Source organism: Rhinopithecus bieti, unplaced genomic scaffold, assembly GCF_001698545.2.
Source record: "Rhinopithecus bieti isolate Rb0 unplaced genomic scaffold, ASM169854v2 scaffold_4553, whole genome shotgun sequence".
In the NCBI taxonomy this organism is placed as follows: Eukaryota; Metazoa; Chordata; class Mammalia; order Primates; family Cercopithecidae; genus Rhinopithecus; species Rhinopithecus bieti.
In genome coordinates, this window is record NW_016804694.1 from 5,275,925 (window position 1) to 5,281,090 (window position 5,166).

The following is a 5,166-nucleotide window of genomic DNA, read 5'->3' on the forward strand; positions in this document are numbered from 1 at the left end:
TAATATATATATATTATATATATTATATATATATATTTTTTGAGACGGAGTCTCACTGTGTCGCCCAGGCTGGAGTGCAGTGGCGCGATCTCGGCTCACTGCAAGCTCCGCCTCCCGGGTTCGCGCCATTCTCCGGCCTCAGCCTCGGAGTAGCTGGGACTACAGGTGCCCGCCACCTTGCCCGGCTAGTTTTTTGTATTTTTAGTAGAGACGGAGTTTCACCATGTTAGCCAGGATGGTCTTGATCTCCTGACCTCGTGATTCATCCGCCTCGGCCTCCCAAAGTGCTGGGATTACAGGCTTGAGCCACCGCGCCCGGCCACAAATAGATATTTTTAAACTGTGAAAGTGACAGTGTTCCTTTTAGATATTGGGGGAGTAACCTGGATGGGCCTGATTCTATTATGCAAAGGTGGAAACCTCAGGTATTTACCTGTCAGAAGCCTTCTTGTCACAACAAATGTTTCTTGCTGCCAACTCCATCACATGGAAAGGCTGGTTTTGATAATCTAGGTGGAATCTTTAAAACTGTGCATTCAGATTCTGAGTGCTGCCTGCCAATAGTCTCTTCTTTTGAATAAATATGTCTATTTTTCTGGCAGCAGTTTGCAGAAATCCCAATGGTTGCAAGAACAGGGGAAGCCCCACCCAGCTTGCTGAAGCCCTGAGACCTTCACTGCAGGCACATTGAGAACAGAAGACACAGAAGTACTCAGGCTGTACTTATGAAAAATCAAGACTCAGACTTTTAAAGAAAAGTTACTTTGCATTTGAGAAGGGGGAAACCTGAGACAGTGACTGTTGCCTAACCTGGCTGACAATTATATCCCTTAACAAAAAAGTGTTCCTAAGGTCTTTTGGAATTTCAACCCTGTAACGATGAAAAAATAAAAAATTCTCTTGAGGGAAACCTGAGGGATATGCCATTATCAAGAACGTGGGGAAAGGGGTCGAACTGTTTTTCCAGAAAGCCTAATAATCAACTAGGCAAATATTGTATCAGCTATCTCACTTCTGCAAAAGATCGAAGAGCTGGAGGCTTCTGTATATCACGAAAGAGGATCTGGGTAGGTATCATCCCTGATAGGGGCAGGGTATTAAAATAGAAAGAGGCAAGAAGATGGGTTTTGTCTCTGGAGCAAGCTGATGTCAGGCTTTTTATCTTAGGGGGAAGAAGTTATAGGCTCTTGGGGCAGAGGAGCCCAGACAAGACTGGAGATGGAAGGTTCATTCAACAAGTGACCTCCTAGAGGTCACCAAGAGGGGAGAAGGGGTGACCACAGGGTGGGGTGGGGAGTGCAGTCTGAATCTTGAGGAATTTTCCTGGCCGGGTGAGGGAATGTGTTTTAAGGCAAGGAGGGCCAGAAAGGCCAGTGTATGGTCAGAAGGAACCGATTCACCAAGGTGCTCTTGCCTGGAGTTAACATTCTGAGGATTCTAGCAGATCTTAGGCTAATCAAGGGTTTCCCGATTAGGCTACAAACGTGAATCATTCAGTCAATATAAAATACAATCTATTAACAGGTTGATGGGAAGAAGAAAGGATAGGGGAGGCAGTGTAATGTCATGGGAAGAACTAAGGCTTTGCAGCCAGACTTAACTGTGTGACCTTGGGCAAGTTACTTAACCCCTCTGAGCTTCCGTCCCTTCATTTATAATATGGCCATAATACTATCTACCTAAAAAGGCTTTAGTGATGATTCAGTGAGAAACATATGTGAAGCAACAAGCACAGTATCTGGAAGCTGTAGGTACTCAACAAGTGTCAGTTTCCTTCCTCTTCTAAGCTGTGCTTTCAAGTCAATTGTATGTCTAAAGTCGCACTGTCCAGTACAGTGGCCAGTACTAGCCACATATGGCTCTCAGGTACTTTAAAGAGGGCTAGTCTGAATTGATATGTGCCATACATGTAAAATACTTTAAAGAGGGCTCATCTGAATTGATATATGCCATACATGTAAAAGACAAACCAGATTTCTAAAACTTTGTACCAAAAAATACTGTAAAATAACTTACTAATAATTTGAGTGATTACATGTTACAATAATATTTTGGATATATTGAGTTAAAATATAAGATTAAAATTAATTCTGCCTGTTTCTTTATGTTTGATTCAACATGGCTACTAGAAAATTTAAAATTACAGTGTGGCTCACATTTTATTCTATTGGACATTACTGCTCTAGATACTAGAAAAGACAAGGTTGGGAAGCTGTGTTCCAGAAGCATGTTTGTTTCTATACCTTGGGTTTGGGTTTTGGTTTGTTCTCCCATGGTTTCCCAGTAAAAGAACCTTTTGAAAAAAATACTATCCAGGGTTCAACCAAAATGGGTAGAAGATACCCACATGCCCCAGTTGTCAGGCGCTGTGGTGACCACAGTCCAGGAAAAAGTAGGTAGGGCTGGCATGTCAGAGAATGGAGATGTCAGGTAGGACAGTCGGGACAGCTGGGGATGGACTGTTCTTTTCTTAGCCTGAAGCTTCACTTCAGATTTCTCTACCTTTCTTTACCCTGGGAGGATGATCCCATTCTCTATTATTTCAGAAGATTCCCCCACTGTATACACGAACTTGGCAAGAAGCAGGCTCCCACCAGGCAGTAACAAACACAGGTGCAAGAGAAAATGCCACTTCAAAGCCATCTTTAGAAAACCCCAGAGTTTCCAGAGAAATGAACAGCAGACATTCATAGACATAAGAATGTTCTTTTTTTTCTCCCGCCCAAGGAGTGTGGTTAGTGGTTGTTTTTAAAACTGTACATTTTACTGTACATTTTTTTTTAGCAAAGGAGAAGATTGGCATTTATATTCTGACCACAAGGATGCTGCTTTCCAAAACTCCAAGTCAGAAACATGACAAACACAAGAGCAAGTACATATAATGTCACGACAGAACTCGGAGCCGCTGATGAGAATAGACAGTGAGTTGGTTCCTTCCACTGTTCACCACCTTCCCTCTGTGCGTCTGAATCCAAAGGCAAAAAAGAAAGCTGGTATTTGAGACCACTTCCACAATGGCTATAGTTTGAAAGGATGAATGAGAAAGATGAGGAGGGAGAAAAGAGAATAGAAAAAAAAAAAAACAGGAAGGGAAAAGAGAAAGGGTGGAAGAGACTTCCTTTCAAGTTACCCAATTCTGTGGGTGCTTCTGTGACCATAGAAGGGATGTGCTCCAGCCCTGGGACTGGCCTGGAAAATTGTTATAACTTGAGGTCTCAGGAGGAACTGGCCTGGTCTGTTAATGACCTTGTCAGGACCAGAAAGGGACTGGGAAAGGCAGAGAGTAACAGGAAAAAAAAAAAAAGAAGAAGAAGAAGAAGAAGAAGAAGAAGAAGAAGAAGAAGAAGAAGAAGAAGAAGAAGAAGAAGAAGAAGAAGAAGAAGAAGAAGAAGAATAATAATGAAGAGAAGAGAGGGGAGGGAGAAGTGAGGAAGGAGGAAGGCCTGGGATTTGGAGACTCTGGAACTAGAGCCAAAGGTAATTCTGCATAGACAGTTGCAATCCCACCTTGTGTGTTCCAGAGTGGGGTTGGGGGCCAGCAGCTCAGCTCCAGGTCTGAGGCCATTGGAACATTTTGGCCCAGAATGGTCTTGCCTGTATGCTTTGTGGGCTGTGTGGTTGGCAAGTGGAAGAAGGAAGAACAAAAGAGAGAAAATAGAGGTCTATGGAAGGAGTTGGGAGAGGAAAGAATGAGTTGGAGAGACTGAGGGAGAGGTAGTGAGTTGCTGATAAGTAGACACAGGACAGGGATGCAGGGGAAGGTCATTCCAGTCTGTCTACAGCAGGTTCTCCATGGGCACATCTCCTCTTCCCCTTCTCTTGCCACTGTCTGGCAGGGAGGGGTTATTCCTAGATGGAAAGGAGCCTATGCACCCCTCCCATTCCACCCTGTAATTTCCAAGGATGGACCCTCCTCAAGAAACCAAGAGCAGGCATCCCTTCATCCCACCTTGAGCCACTTTCTTAAAGAACAAACATGGGACAGCCTTTGGACACAGAAATGCCCTAGGCAGGGTCAAAACAGGGTCATGGATCCCAAACACCACTGCCAGGAGGCAGGTGGCCTTGGTTCCTGCCCTGACCTGGTCACGAACTTACTGTGTGACCTTGGGCAATTCCCTTATGCTCTGTGGAAGGGAGAGGGAGGGTTAAAGATGGGATGATTGCAAAGACCTCCCCAAGCTTCAAAAGCCTATTATTCTAAAAGATTCAACTTTCCCCCTCCAAGGCTTCTAGAATTCTCTGTGCCCAGTAAAAAGGACGGGGACTGCTGTAACCAGCTTGTGCTTCTGGTATCACTAAGCGAAAAGGCCTAACATCTAGAGTCATGAAGAATTAATAGGCCCATAGAACTGGAAAGGGACTGGAGACCTAATACAATCCCAGTATTTTTGCAAATTGGCAAATTCAGGTACCAACAGATGAAAGGGTCTTGCCCCAGTTACTCAGCAGGCTCTTCATGTAACTATGGACACATGAGCTTTGGACTCCAAGTCCATTGCTCTTTCTGCCACCCACACTGCTTTCCTTAAGAGAAGCCCTCCTGGCCTGCCACATGCTCAAGGGGGACTTTCCATGCCAGCTTCCCAGAAAGAGTGGCAACAAGCCCAAAGCAACTCCGGAAGTTAAGATCCCTTGTGCCCTACAACATGAAGCCCTCCTCCCTCCCCACACATAAGAACCCAGGAAGTTACTCTTCTGGTTCAAACTTCTGTGATGGATGTGGCATGTCATGTTTGAGAAGCAAAGGAAACTAGGTCAGGTATTGGGGTCACTCACCCCTTCCAGTGTCGGGTGTGGGGGTGGTTGGGAGTAATGAGAGCTCTGGGCAGGGAACCCCACAGTCTTCCCCCAAACATTATTTCTGTGGAAACAGAATAATTCCCTCCTTTTGTCAATTGGCAACAATTACCCACTACCAGGGCTGCTGGGAACACGCATTCATATGTACGATTAACTCTCGATTATCCGTGTGAATGAAGAGGAGGAGTCTGGGAAATGGAAAAAAAGTAAATTAAGAAATAAAAACAACACTAGACCCATAAGCAATCCAAAGCCGCTTGCTTGTAGGCTACATTTGTGATTAGAAAGGCGGAGTCTCGCCTTTCCAAACACTCAGGGCTCAGTCCGGTATTTGAGCGAGTCCGCATTCCCTGAGCACACCCC